The sequence below is a fragment of the Buteo buteo genome, chromosome 15 (genome assembly GCF_964188355.1).
Source record: "Buteo buteo chromosome 15, bButBut1.hap1.1, whole genome shotgun sequence".
NCBI classification, from domain to species: Eukaryota; Metazoa; Chordata; class Aves; order Accipitriformes; family Accipitridae; genus Buteo; species Buteo buteo.
In genome coordinates, this window is record NC_134185.1 from 12,559,590 (window position 1) to 12,575,318 (window position 15,729).

Here is a 15,729-nt window from a genome sequence, read left to right on the forward strand (position 1 = left end):
CAACTAGATTTTCCCCAGGTCTGAAGGAGACCCAGTTCCTACTGAAAAAATGGCAGCTGAGTGTGTTCAAACTTTGCTGCAGGCTGGTATCCACTCCGAACACCATCTCAAAAAATACTATTGCTTCATCAATACATTTGTAATTCAACCAAAAAAATTTAAAAAAGCATCTGAAGAGTTTTGCATGGTAAATATCAGAAAAACAGCGCTTTCCAACCCTGCAGCCAGTTGTTCTATAATATCTTCTGCTTTGTGCTGACAACCTTTTTTCCCTCCAATCATTCAGACACAATGCCTTCAGGTCTGTCTAAGTAATGTAATTTACTGGAGTGGAATTCCCTTGATACCTTCTGCAGCACTCAGTGACAGTATCATTTATACTCTACACTGTCATGCCATGACACTGATACATTGGCTTTCATCCTTCATTCAGCGCAGAGGGTGCAATTTCACCTTCCATTGTGCCCTTTTGCAGACTGCGCGCACAAATTCCCTCCATTCATTCCTAATTACAAACCTCTGCTGAAATACTCTCATTAGATTTATATTTCTCACTCCAAAGTGTCAATCTTATCTGAAAATTCCAATTTTCCGGAAGATTCATCCATTAGTAGCAACCTCCAAAGCATTCCTTAACCGAGTGCATTAAAAGTGAAGCTGGCAGAGCAGAGATGCACTTAAAATACACCATTACAGCAAATCTCCATTGCTAATGTTTTTGCATTATTTGAGCAATGCATTAAGGAGCCTGCAACCGGCCAGCTCTGTTCCTCCAGAAACCGACAGGGGTAACCCAGCAGTCAACTGCTTTGTCCGGCTCTGCTCCCATCATGAGGCTGCACCACATCCCTGAGCACCCACCGTTCCCCCCGGGTGCGTGGGGGGGATCACCGGCTGACCGGGATCTGCCGCCGCCATCTCCCAGAACCTCCCATACATCATGGGGAGCAGCAACAGCCGAGCTGGCTGTTTAAAGGACTCCAGAAACTGAGCGCCATACAAAGAGTTTATGACAACTGTAAAAATGCCTGAGTGCAGCTTGTTTGCTGTGGGAAAGTTAAAAAAAAACAAGCTGGGGGTTTCCCGAGATAGCAGATCTACTGCTATGCAGCCCAACAGGTTGTTAGAGCTCTTCAGCTGAAAATCTCAACTGCATTGCTTCGGTCAGTTATACTGATCTTAATTTAGTGGCCGCGTGCAGGACTGTTCCCTTCAGGCTGTGTACAGAAAACACAGCTCCGCAGACTCCACGGAGCAGCTCTGCAAGTGGTTAGAAGAATCAAAAAGAGATCCGTCTACCTCTTCAAGAGAAAGGTAAACACCTGAAAAACCTCATCACCATACAAGGGAAAAAATGAAGAGCCCAGCAGCGGGTACTGATAATTGCACAACGTGTCCTATGTGCCATCTCTAAAAATAGCCGGTGCGGCGATACCCCTGGAAAAGACCAGCGTGTCTCATCCAGCTGGAAAGCGCGGCAGCAGTGAGCGGCGCGTGAGTGCCGTTGCCGCATGACACACTCTCTCCTGCCGTTATCTTCAAAGCCATCAAGGTTTGAACTCATCTGCATTGGGCGTAGCAGTAGAAAGGGGGGGGAGGAAGAGAAAAAACCCACCTCTACTTCTGTACCAAAAAGGGAAAATTCCACAGAAAAAATGACAACAAACGTTGATGCTGCTTGTCAGCATCTGGTCACCTACAGGACTGAGACATGCAGGTGATTGTAACAGCTGTAATGTAATTCCCTGCAGCAACCACCGCAGTGGAAACTAATTATTGCTGAAGTTTTGCCCATTCACACCTGAAATATTTAAAAGCCTGATTACTGCATTAGCTCTCTTGCCTTTCATACTTTGTATCATGGCAGGAGCTGGTCCAACGGGTGCGTACAGATGTAAAAGCAGAAACGCCTGTTTCAGAAAAAAGGCAAAAGTAAGGCAGCAATGATAGGCACCGAGCTCTCCTAAGAATAGAGGGAGGGTTACACCAAGCTAATTTAAAGGGATTTCATATTGCATAATGAAAGACTCACCGCTGACAGCATGGCTATTCCATGGAAGAAGCGCAAGTGCCTCTAAGTGCCCCCAGCACCCCACATCCTCTGCACCATGCGGTGTTACTCAGAGCGAAAACCTATTGTCTTACACAGCCCGATTCTCGAGACCAACACTTCTGCTACCCTGCGAGCCGGGAAAACCTGGAAAGGTCACGAAGCGACAAGCAAGTGGTGAAGCTCAAGCTGCCACGCAGCAGAAAGCAAGTTTTCAGCCTCTACCTTTGGTTCTGCAGCTCTTGGATAGATGCTTTCTCTACTCATCCATTGCAAGAATGACATCAAACTGAGAAGCTTGACATGCACAGGCACACTTAGTCTCTGGAAATGCCACGGCTACTTAATGAGTGAAGCTGGGACAGCACCAAACCTGACACCATGAAGTTACGAATTTCCCTGCATCTGCTGACAACATCTCTCTTTAATGTTTCTCTTGGCCACGAGATGACGTATCAATTAATGTGGTCAGAACAGATTTAGTAGCTTAAGACATTGCAACTAGTTTAGCGGATTCCTAACTAGTGCAACTACCTGGAAAAGCTACCGAGACAGCATATTTCAATACCGTCACCCTAAAAACCAAACCAAAAGGATTTTACATGCCAAAAGTTAACCCTGAGAATTTGTTTCTTGATGCTCAGCAGATTTGTGTAATTTCCTTTTTTTTGTTTTTCTTTGCCAGAAGATGAAGTTCTGGATCAACAGTTCAAGTTACACCAGTGAAATTTTGGAGGACTGATTTCAAAGATCTTTCAGTCCTCTCCAAAGCTACTTTTTCCAGAGAGCAGAACAATTCTGCTTCCAAAATTCTTTCATCACCACATCTTACTTATGCACTAAGACTAACTCCTTTTTTTTTTCAAATAAGAAGTTGATGAATTAACATAGCTAGACCACACCACAAGTAAACTCTGCCTCTCCTTCCAACACAGACCCATTTACAAGCATTTAAGCTTAGGACTCACCAGACAGAGCTGAAGCTGCAGGCGAGCCAGTCATCAGAGCTAAGAGAAGGATTATGCTTGCTCTACAAATTCTGAAGCATTTGAATCTTATTTTTAGTTGTACACAAAGGGCAATAAATGGAAAATCTTATTGTAACCACTGCTTTTTCATGGCCACCCACACTTCCAACACCTACAGCAAAAGTATATAAATGCAAAAACCCCAGAACTCATGGCTCATCTGAACAAGGGATGCAAACTAGCTAATTGCTGTTACTTTTTTCCAGCTTGTATTTAGAGTGCCATTACATTCTATTAAACATTGGACAGCTATTCACATGCAGTGTGTATCTACTGTCTGGGATCTTGCTGGGTTTTCATACATTTGATTGTTTTCTCTCAGTTACCTGGCAGAGTCCTTCTCTAAGTTAGCTGACCACTGACTGATTTTGAAATGATAAAATGAAGAAGGTGCCTCTCCCTACTTTCAGTTTCTCCCATTTTGGGGTTGTGCGGCGGGGTTTTGGTAGCAGGGGAGGGGCTGCAGGGCTGGCTCCTGTGAGAAGCTGCTCGAAGCTTCCCCGGCTCCAAGTCAGACCCGCCACTGGCCAAAGCTGAGCCCGCCAGTGATGGTGGCAGTGCCTCTGGGAGAACAGATTTAAGAGGGGAAACCTGCAGCGGAGAGGGGAGTGGGATGTGAGAGGAACCCCTGTGCAGACAGCAAGGTCAGTGAGGAAGGAGGGAACGAGGTGCGCCGCAGGAGGGGCTGCCCCCGTAGCCCGCGGTGAGGCGGCAGGCTGTCCCCCCCCAGCCCAGGGAGGGGAGCGGGGGAGTGGAGGCCCCCCAAGATGGCCGGGACTCCTTGGGAAAGCCTGCGCTGGAGCAGTCTGTGCCTGAAGGACTGCAGCCCATGGGAGGGACCCACGCTGGAGCAGTTCGTGGAGAACTGCAGTCCATGGGCAGGACTCACATTGAAGAAGTTCGTGGAGGACTGTCTCCCGTGGGAGGGACCCCACGCTGAAACAGGGGAAGAGTGTGAGGAGTCCTCCCCCTGAGGAGGAAGGAGCGGCAGAGACAACGTGTGATGAACTGACCCCAACCACCATTCCCCATCCCCCTGCGCTGCTCCAGGGGAGGATGGAGAGAGAACCGGGAGTGGAGCTGTGCCAGGAAGGAGGGAGGGGTGGGGGGAAGGTGTTTTAAGATTTGGTTTTACTTCCCATTATCCTTGTTTTGATTTAATTGGTAGGAAATTAAAATGATTTTGTTTCTTCCCCAAGTTGAGTCTGATTTTTGCCCATGACCATAACTGGTGAGTGATCCCTCCCTGTCCTTGTATTGACCCATGAGCTTTTCCTTATATTTTCTCCTCCCCATCCCACTGCGGGGGGAGGAGTGAGCAAGCAGCCTCAGTGCTTTGTTACCGGCTGGGCTTAAGCCACAACAGCCCTCCACTGCCCAAACTACTGAGGTACAAGGAGTTAATGCTTCACTTACCTGTGAGAAATTATGCTGAATACTCTACCCAGAAACCGGCAATTAAAAAAAATCCCTTTACACTCATAACAGTAGAAGAACTTCAAACAAATTGCTGTCAAGGATGATTTCATTGTGTTTAAATCCACTTTACTTCAAGTCGCTTTGCAAATTACTCTTTAATTTTATACCTAAAGCTCCCAGGTCTACTATGATGGCAGTTTACTCTCCTGTCTGTCCTGTGCCTGATTCTTTTCCCATTTACTGAAATCAACACAAGCATGAACCTAATTATCATCTGAAAACCTGCAGAAAGCTAACTCAATAAGAAAAAAGGTCTGTCTTAAGATCAGATTCAACAAGAGTATATGTGATGCCATGTCTGGGGATTGGGAAAGGAGAATGAACAATCTGATGTCATTAATTACCTTGCTGTCTCTGAAAATCCAAGTTATTATAGCCAGAAAAGCATCCACTACAACACTTTTACTTCTCAACCCTTTGCAAATCATAACAGGAAACATGTCCCGTAAGCTAGCAATCGATATTTAACAACATAATCTAAGACAAAGTGCCAGCTCTGGAAAAATGTACCTTTACCTGCGCTTGCACATTAATCGACCCAGCGGCCCATCGCCTTCTCGCAGCCCCCGACAAGCCAAGCACAAAGCCAGCCGCTCTCCACGCACGCCGCTGAAATCAGGTGTGTGCTTTTCTGGCAAGGATTTAGGTCGTAGGACCCGAGTGCTGAATGCTGCAGAAGTGCGGGTATCTAAGTATTATGAAAATAAATGGGTCATACACCACTGAGCTAACAACCACACCACCCCCAAGCCGGGCACTGAATGACTGTGCAGGGCTCTGCCAGGGGGAGAGGATAGGTTGAACCAGCAGTGAAAACAAAACTGATGCGGTGAGATGGATTTTACTTTTCATTGGTTTGGGTTACAGAGAAAGTTGATCTCGCCATCACCATCTCTCAGTCTTTTCAGTAAAAAAAAAAAAATAATAAAGAAACACGTGGGCAAGTAAGCTGTCCTGTGGAGATGGGCCGGCATCTCGCCCCACGTCGGTAAGGGGAATTGCCGCCAGCCCCGGGCAGAGGGAGGGCTGTGACTCAGTCCCTCGGGCTGACACACGCACGCAACCGGGCTGTCACCTGCCGCAGCGAAAAATAAAAGTCCTCGCCACAACACGGCAGCCACGTGGGGAACGCCGAGTAAACAGATCAATGACACCGCGCGCCCACGCGGCCCGTCACACTGCTGGGGTGATGAACAAACAAACCTGTGGTCAATGGTAGCAAAGGGGAGAGGTGTCAGAATAATTCGGTTTCATACGGCGCGCTATACTGCAACAAACACCACCGCCCTCCTCCATCGTACCCACTAAGCACAAGCAGGATGCTCCTCCTGGCCACACGGCCCGCGGTCGCTGCGTGTACCCGGATGGGGATGCCTCCGGCACGGGGCTCTGGGTCAGAAACATCCAGAGAGGGACGTCGGCTCACCGCCCACACACGTGGGCACGCACAGCCGCTGTGCGTAAGCCACACCAGCGCTTTTCAGACCACACTGAATCTATCTGTCCAGATGCCCATTTTAAATTTTTTTTGAATTACATACTTAGATATATAAAACTATTTTTACGTATAAATATATGTATTTCATTTATATATATACACACACGTATGGATATATAAATAAAAATATACATTTAATCAACAGATATATTGGCAGCAAACACTTATCAAAAGCCATCCCCAGCCACCCAGGCTGGGGGTGCAGCCTGCCTCCGGTACAGAGGCACTGATGGTGCTGAGGAGCACCCGATCACACTCAGGGACCGACACAGTGTTGGCAGCGGTCAATGGCTTTATGTATTCTCAACAGGAGGGCAGGAGGAGTAACTGGATTAATTAGCGGCAAAAGCGATTTCCCCTACATCATAGGTGAATGCTTTTTGGCAGTTCTGAGCGCGACACCCATGACAGGATGCCACGGGAGGCCATGAAGCTCCCCGGGGTGGGAGATGCGCCATGCGATGGTGCACGAGGTGCAGAGCCCTGATATGTCACTACCATAAAACGGGTAAGAAAATGCCTTCTCCACTACAAAAACAGCACTCCAACAGGGAAACATACGAGAAAAATCATGAAATCCAGACATGGCCACATCTCGCATCAAAATCCAGTAAGATAAAACCACCCATGTCCTCAGGTACGGCCATGGCGCTTGGGAAGTGGATTTGGTACTGAGAGTCAGGAGTGTTTGTTAAGTCAATGTTCAAAGGGATGTGACTTTGCCTTCAGAAATTTTATTTCCTTCTTAATTCAGTCAAGTTACCTGACCTTTCGGTGCAGATTTTAAAAAAGATGCATTTTTCCCAGGCAGTGATGGTAGGCGGGTGACAGACATTTAATCACCAAAATCTGCATCTTAAAACTTTACATTATTTACATCTGCCTACAGATGGTTGTAGGACAGATTTCAAGAAATCTTTTTAAAATTTTTTTTAAATATTCTGAAGGACTTATAACTAGCAAATACGAAATTTGTGTGCAGAGGATTCTGAGGTTTGGGTTGCCTTTTTTTTTTCCCTGAACAAAGCACTTAAAGGCCCCTGCTGAATTCTCAACACTGCATAAGCAGTACAAATTAGGACAATTTATTAGACACAGAATGCCATTGATTGGGGTGTTATTTTTGCCACTTTTAAAGGAAAACACACACAGGTAAAACAAAATGAAGAAACGTGAGCAGAGTGTGGAAATCGATGGGAATCACTGCCCGCCTCCGTTGGGATGCCAGCAGCCCTGCCCCAGCGTCTGCTCCGAGGCACGGCCACATCCCCAGCACCCAAGCAAAGCCCCATCCATACTCTGCCATTAGCGACCGTTCGGGATAACAAACTGCGAGCTGCTCAGAGAAAAGCACAGCTTCTCCCTAATTCCTGTACTCCCTCATTATAATACATGTGGTCTAACCTGCCCAGATTTAATTCCCAGGCGACCTGGAGAAATGTTTTTATCTTGGCACATGCACCATAACAGGGTTTTGCAATCTGCTCTGTCAGAACAAGGAAGATACCTTCTGCTTTGAATTCAAACATCAATATGTATTATTTTTATGGAGATCACATCTATCAGCATCCTAGTAGTATTATAAAAACTAAATAATAAATGGAAGGGGGGGAAGGTATACTTGTTTATGAAATACACTGCACCCTGGGAAAAGCAAGAAGAATACAGTTGTTACAGCTGGGTCAACCTTGTGCAACTACTTTTTCCAACAGGGCTAATTAACAAGGGAAAGTTTGCTTCTTTCTATGGGAATTGCTGTAACAAGGTAATTGTTACAAGCAGAGTTTGTTATCAAAAAAAGCCAGATAGCAGGAAACACTGAGAAATTAAGTAAGCAACCGGCAGCTTGCCCTTGCATCTACCTCTGCCAGCACAAATCTGCATGCACAATGGGTGCAACACCAGCCCACCAGCCTAAAACCTGCGAGGTGATGCATGTGTTTTCTAGGAGTTAGAGCACACATCATGTTTTAAAAGTTTGGCATATCTCAAGCACACAACCACAGTAAAAAAAAAAAAAAAAAAAGTAAAGAAAGCACGTATTTGATGACAGCTCCTATGTCCCTACACTGGTTTTCAAGTTTATTTGGCCCTCAGACCTGATTTTACTGTTGGAAGTGGAGACTTCTGATTATTTGCAGCACAAGAAGCAGCAAGACAAAACTTCCTATGCACTTCTTGGAACGAGAGAGGTTTTTTTCCATTTATGTCCATTCAATTTCTGGCTGCTTTTTCAAGTCCCTTAAGAAGGATGCCATTTATAAAGTTAGTTTCTCTGAAAGGGTTTTTAATAGTGAATTTGCAAGATGCCTAATGGTAACCTTTTCAAACATCATGAGAAAAGCCTGCAAAAAATTGTGAATAAGGCTTTCAAACCTCATGGCAATGGTGCTAAGTAGGACTAATGAACAACGAATTGTTTCTGCCTGCCTAGCTGTTACAATTCATACTTTCAAGTTTTCTTCCCTTAAGACAAACACTAGAAACAAGTTTCAAGCCAGATCCAAAATTTTCCTGTAGTCAGAGGATTCCTGCTATCAGGGGTTTGATTAATGACTGCACCATATATTGCCAAGCCCACAATGAAATGGCAATGCTCTCCCTTTTTCGGAAAACAAAATCAAACCAACACCTTGTAAGGCCTCTTTAACAGCAAATGCTGTTACTACCCCTTCTCCATTGCCTACTACTTCACTATTATTTTTGCTGATATATATCACACCAGAAAAATTTTCTCCTCTCTTTAAAAACTGAATTTCCATATGCATTAAAAAAACCTGTCCTCCTTTTGCAATAGACTTTTCTTGTTTTAAATAATACTTTTAGTGTCACATAAGCAAATAAAGTACCTCAAATGAAGGTATAAATCTAATATAAACTCTTCAGTTCCAAAATATTCCTATTTTTTTAGTAGTACTACAAATCACTTCCTAAGATTAAAAATGGTTTTCGTAGGCATTCAAGAAAAACTGATCAGCAATGAGTGCTGTGGTCAGCTTCACTGCCCTGTCTTGATTAATCATTAAACTGTGTCGTATGAATTTGTTACTGCAGTGACCAAACAAGGGCAGGAACATGCACAGTGCCACACTGTGAACACAATTTTATATTATCTCTGGCTCAGGCGGCCTTTTGCCGAGCTGCTCTATACCACCATCAGAAACATAAAAAACTTCTAACCATAACAAGATTTGGTTTTATTTAAAAAATGAATGCAATAAAGTTGTGCTCAAGCCTTTTTCCAAACTTGGCAGCTCTGGAGTGCCCCACCCTCTGGACAGCACAGACCACCACATCCATGCCATCCTCATAGTGGTCCAGGGGCCTCTTCCACCTGCAGATCCATCCCAGAATTAGGGTTTGAACCGCTCCCAAGCTAAAAAGGGTCAAACCAATTTCTCCCCTCTAGAATAACCCACCAGTTCCGTGCCAGGCTGCTGCCATGCGAGGTTTCAGAGGAGGATTTAGCCATGATGGGGGAGGAAGTGTGTGCACAGCACCACAGGTGCTCCCCATCTTGGGAGGAAAAATCAAAGTACATAACAAGCACCAGGAGCTACTACCCAGACTGAGGAGACAGGAAGGGATCTGCAGCCCCTTTAAGCGCCTTTGTCCCTAGTAGATCTGTGCATGGCTTTCTCCACCCTCCTATAGCCAGGTGGAGCAGGTAACTCCCCCTGGAAGGAGCTGGAGGTGGCAATGAAGATACTACTGATGCTTAAAGAGCCTTCTGCGGCAGCAGGCTGAAAGGAGAAGCAGCGCCAGGGCTCCTCGAGGGAAGTATTCTGGAAATCCCAAAGGAGGCGGATATGGGTTTTATGATGGGAAAAATACAGGGATGTCTGCAGTCCCGCTGGGCAAAGGATGCCCTCCTAACCCACACGGAGCATGTGCGGCTTCGGCACAGCACACCAAGGTAAGTGTATGCACGCTTCTCCAGTTGTGGAGAAAAATGAAGCATAATGAGGGGGACGGGGTGAAGAGAAGCTATTTTAAGTACTTCTTGCTATGGTTTACTATGGTAGCAGAACACTTAGAAAAGCCTTCAAAATGACAATCACCATTTAGGTTAAAAAAGCAAGTAACTACTTCAATAACAATTTATTCACCCCCTAATGTTTGCTGTTGAATCACAGCTTTTACAGTATTCTTCTAAACTATGATGTTTACTGCCTCTACCTTGCCTCCCCAAGACCTTTTTATTTTCTTTTTTTTTTCTTTAAATAGAAAGGAATTTGAATCGTGACTTACATGTAACTCTTCTAGGTTCTGCGCTGGCTAAAATGTTCTCACGATGCAGGGAACAGGATCAATGGAGAAATTAAGGGGCTGCAGCAATCCATTAAGAAGAGGCCCTCCAATGCTTTGTAGGGCAATGTTCTGGCAACTCAGTCAATAGCAACCTAAAATAAAATAAAGGCAGACATTAAAAAATGCAAGTACTGAATCTTCACAAAACCCCTCTTGGGGCTTTGAGCAACCTGGTTTAGTGGAAGGTGTCCCTGCCCATGCCAGGGGGGTTGGAACTGGATGATCTTTAAGGTCCCTTCCAACCCAAACCACTGTGTGGATCTATGAAACTGTACATCACACCAGAAAGCTGTTCCAACAAAACTAGCAAAATGATCTAATAGACTTTAGATAACAATTAATACTGTTTTCATCAAAGCTTTGCTTTGATTTTATCAAGGAATTTAAGTTAGGAACATCAAATTTGTTCCTTTGTTTCTGCCTTATTCTGGGGAGCTTCAGAGAAGAAACGCCATCTGTGTAGTTTGGTATCCTCAGGTTAATGCTTCGTGTGTCATATTCCTCCATCTGCCCTAAAGCAAAGCTACCTGTCACGCCAGTCCGTGTCAAAAGAAAACTGGAGAGGGAGTAAAAGCTTCGTGTGCCCACAGCAAATTAATCGTGCTGCCACCACCGTGCAAGGGGCTCGGGGCTCAGTCCCTGGAGGGGAGGCTCTGGCACAGGGAGGGCTGCTGAGAGCAGAGCTGGGGCCGGGGGGCTGGAAGAGGGGGCTCAGCACCGGAGTCCCAGCATCCGCACACAGCCCAGATCCCACCCAACACCCAGTCCTCGCTGACTCCGAAAAGGCTTCCCCCACATATCAAGGAAGTGGTCATACTCTGAAGTAGTTGGGGAGGAGGGTGGGAAGGAAATCCTTGTGGAAGGAGAAGTAACTAGTTTTAAGTTACAGGGATTTTCAAGTTGAAGTTTTCAAGTTGCCAGTATCCAACACTTTACTGTTTTCCTGGAAAAACATTCGAATGCTTAACTACTCTTCACTTGAATAAAGTTGGCAATTGGGAATGGAAAGGAAGATGATTTCCTTTTGAACAGAAGGGGACAGCAGCAGTACAAGCAGTGGCATGTATCTATCTTCCCAGGATCACTGTAAGGGCTGTGGCTGCAGAACTACCACAAACTAAAGCCAGATAAAGGAGTAGGTGAGGGGAAGGAAGATAAAAAACAAAAGTTTAGATTTTTTTTAAAAACTCCTATTATTTTTCTGAAATCTGCAAAATTAACTCTTCAGTAAAAACTTACGGTTTCTCAAGAAATGTCTACTGACTCCACAAAAAAGTCAAAAAATAACACAAAGCAGTGCAAATGAAAGAAGTTTGTTGTTTTTTTAAGTGTGCAGTTCCTGCTAAAAAAGTTCAATACCGTCTGAGCACTGATGCTACAGCATTTTACACCAAGCCTTGTAGAGAACTGGATCACTTATGAAAAGTAGGTTATTTCTTCTAGATGGCACCCTCCTAGATGATATACCAACAGATGTTCAAAATACTACTACCTTTAAGGATTACCTATATGGGTACTTGAAAAGAATTATGAGCCTATGCTAGGAACACAATGCTTGTGTCTCTTCAGTTTATATAATTTTCTCCAACAGGTCATAACATTCATTGACAGACTGTAAGAGGACCAAATATTTACGGTCACAAATATACATTATCTAAATTGCCTATAAAACTAAAAATATAAACTCCAAATCTATTCAGTCATAAATCACTGGCAGAACAAAAATAACTGTTGCTTACTCAATGGCCAAAGGAATAAAACCAAGGAAGGCTCTGTGTTTTCAAGAACAAGTTAGTTTTCTGAGCTAAAATTGCACTTGCCACAGCGTATCAGAAGGAAAGGAGAACAAACAGAAGCGGGGAACAGGGAGACAAGAAAAAAAGGGGGAGAGGAAGACTTTCAGTGCCATGCTTTTCTGAGAAGGTGTGATTGATGGTCACTGCTGTAGAAAGCATGAGGCTGCATCCCAAACATTTCATTCCCTTCTGCAAATGTCTCACTCCATATCTCGCCCCATGTTCCCTAGATATTCTTGCCCTATGCGGGACGATCCAGCCAGCATCAGGTTTTACACATGATCTAAAACATGAAAGCAGGAATCTCTCTGCCCAGGGGTCAGCTTAGGGTAGAATGAAACCTAACCCCCCGCCTACGCTCAACATGAGGGCTTCTTCATGCTTCCCATTCGAGAAAAGAATTTTCTTTCTGAAACAGGCAAATTATTAAAAGCAAAACTGTTGCTACAGCTTTAAACTTACAAGGAATACAGGAAAACTGAGCTTAGACGAAATGAAGAGCCAACAGTGCATCCACTGAAGAGAGTTTCAGCATTTTAACATGCTGACTGGCCAGGTTTACAGCATGGGAAGAGCTGGACCAGAGGCAGGGGAGGATGCACTCTCTGCTCCAAGGCTTGCTCACACCAAGGTCTCAGGTCTCAGCACAGACCTGCATACATGGGCAATCAGTTACAGGATCATGAGAGCCCACAAAATCATTCATCTACGTCAACTTGAAGACCCAGCTCCTGGACTCATAAGGGGTGCAAGGAAACCTTATCTTTATTTTAAAATGAAGCACCAGCCTTCACAGCTGCAGAGAAAGCTAGAAAAACAACATCACTTTGAACTGGACATTATAAGTTGTTTGTTTTTAAACTTACACTGTTTAACAACCTCTTGTACTTATTTGAACCAGGTTACCTTTTATCCCCCTTTCTGGGGGCTTCCAGTACTGCTTGGCAGCTCAAGTTAGCACTGAAGAATGCAGATGTGAAGGAAGATGTACCAGACACCACAAATGGCAGAAGGAAGCATGAAGCTAAAAAAGTACTTACTTCAAGAAAACACCTTCCAGCTTGGATTTCTGTTATACGGAGGGTGCATTTCAAAGAGAGGTTTTGTTGTTAATGTAAAATAACAAGAGCTTTGAAGCTTAAGAGGAGGAAAACTTGTAAGTTCTTCAGTTTGCAGTGAACAAACCAAGAAAGATGATTTGAGAAGAGCACGATGAATTTACCTAGGCATTACTCCGTTTAGCATGGAAGATGTTTCAGACACAGAAAATTGCGTAATCATGCTCAAGAAAACCAGAGAAGCTGGGCTGGCAATGAGGGAGGCGAGCAAGAAATACACAGTGGGGCTAGCAAACACACCAATGTTCACAATGGGCGTGTAAAATTAGGGCTAAGTAAAATGAACCCACATGACAAGACAAGTTGGTGAACTTCTCACAGATGTGGACAGGAGAAAAAAAATATTTAAGGAAGGCTGCACACCAGCGAGCAGGGAGAAGTGAGCACAGATGTGCAGAGCTGGTGTTTTCTGAAGCGATGCCTCACTTGGTGGAGTGCAACGCTTCTTACACAAACGTGTGCAGAAATTCATCCCAGTGAAGTCAAGGATCCCAGTCTGTTACATGCAATACCATCACAGATTAGCAAACGTGTTTTCTTCACGTTTTGTGTGGTTTTGAGTGAAGCTGAAGAATATTTCTTTCTGGTTGAAACAGCTTCATTGGAATATTTGTAGCTTGCAACTGCTTGAAGGATTGCCTGAGGCTGAGAAGGCATTTGCAGTACTCCTGACATCTAGTGTGGGATCTCTCCCTGAAATCTGTAAATTAAACCCAAGATGATACCGATACCTATGTCAGAAAACATGCACGGCCTGCTTCGCTATCAGTGCATTTAATTTCCTCCTAATAACCTGCTCGGTTCTTCCAAAGAGAAGGAACGTGCTCATCTATCACTCCTGCTTGTGCTCACATGCACTGTTTGGCCAAAACCAGGAGTCCAAAGGGCACAGCAGCTTCTTCCCCGGTGCCCAGAGGTGGGATGCAGAAGACCACCACAACCGAGGAGGTGTGGACCAGAAGCAGGGAGGTACCCACTCAGGACCGCGAGGACCAGCTCTGCGGTGTGTCCCTACCTGGGCAAGCTGTGTCAACAGTCAGCAGAGACGAGATTGAGCTGTTTGTTCAGATAATGGCAAAACAGTGCGAGGAATCAGTCTGGCTAGAAACCACGACTGAAGTCATCAGGAGAAGCAGCAAAATAACTGCTGCTGACTGACTGAAGGGGAAGGCAGTGCTGCTGCCCTGCGCTGGCCAGGGAAGCGCTCCAGGGTCTGCAAACTGGATTTTCCCCAGCTACACTTAACAGCACCAGCTGAGCTTCAACGGAAAACCCTCAGAGGAGCTGGGGGATGTGCATGGGGGGAATTTTCCACCCCCTCTTGTCCTCTGGTTGCAGTTAACTCTGTGACACATCAACCAGACTGGGCTGGGAGAGGGAGGGAGACTGTAGTTCAAGAGCATCACCACAGGAAATTGTAGATCTTTTTTTGTAAAATCTGAATGACTTTATCATTGGAATATACTCGACGTAAAATAAAGCCACCGTTGAAAATATTTTATCTTGGTGGTATGACTCATGAAAGAATGGCTAGGTGGAAAAGGAAAGTTAATATATGCTGTGAGAAAGACCCCCACACAACAACATTATCAAATGACACAAGATGAATATTTATGCTCCACACAGTAAAACCAATACACAGCAAAAGTCACAGCCTAATACTTTGTGTCAAATCTGATGAAAATTCAGATATCTGGCTTATTTCTCCATAAGGACTGGAGATTTTGGTTAATATGCATGCAAAGAGGAGAAAATAAGATGGTTCAATGACGAGGATGAAACTGCTGCCTGGCATCTTGGAAGACAGTACGGGACTAGCCAGAGCTGGGTCTCTCGGGTAAGGATGCTTCCCAGGGCGGCACGAAATGATGCAGCTGCCCCAATGCACGTGAACCACGAGAACACATGCCTGCCCTGCCAAAAGGATGTTCCCGCGTTGAACAATTATCACAGTCAGGCTTTTACTGCTGATTTCTTTTAAAAAATGCAAATCGAGAAAACAGTTAACATACAGAATGAAAGAATGGGCCACAGTCAACCACAAAAACTCCCCATAAGGTTCAACATGTGGGAAACAGATAAGTAAATGCTGCGAAAGATGAACAATATTTAAGTATTAGCACAAATGGTTTTTTTGGGAAGGTTTATCTGGCATCTCTACCGGTTTTCCTCCAAGCTCTAATACAAAAATAACTACGTCTAACTGCGACTGGGAGAGATGGCAGCAGCTCAACATTGCTCCCTTTTTTCCTCTGTACTCAGAAAACCCCTACTGTCTTACAACATCACACAGACTAATTTTCAGGTGATTTCAGATCAGGGTGAAGTCAGCAATGCATTTGCCAGTTCAGAAAGTTCAGTCAGTGGTCTCATTTTCATCAGCCTGTGAAATGAGGACATACATGTGCAACATGAGGGTAGGAGAAATACAGCCTTTCTCCGAGCTGTA

General features: G+C 44.8%; 1 protein-coding gene across 3 annotated transcripts in view; it reads right to left on the bottom strand.

The window, feature by feature from the left end:
• The window catches only part of BACH2 (BACH transcriptional regulator 2), a 196,727-nt gene that overhangs the window by 81,807 nt on the left and 99,191 nt on the right, over nt 1-15,729 (bottom strand). For 2 of the 3 annotated variants that reach the window (XM_075046615.1, XM_075046616.1), the window contains one exon: nt 10,307-10,458. The exons of the other annotated variant lie outside the window; for it this stretch is intronic. The gene's annotated coding sequence lies outside the window, so the exon portion shown is untranslated. The remainder of the gene's footprint in view (nt 1-10,306; nt 10,459-15,729) is intronic. 3 annotated transcript variants of the gene reach the window in all.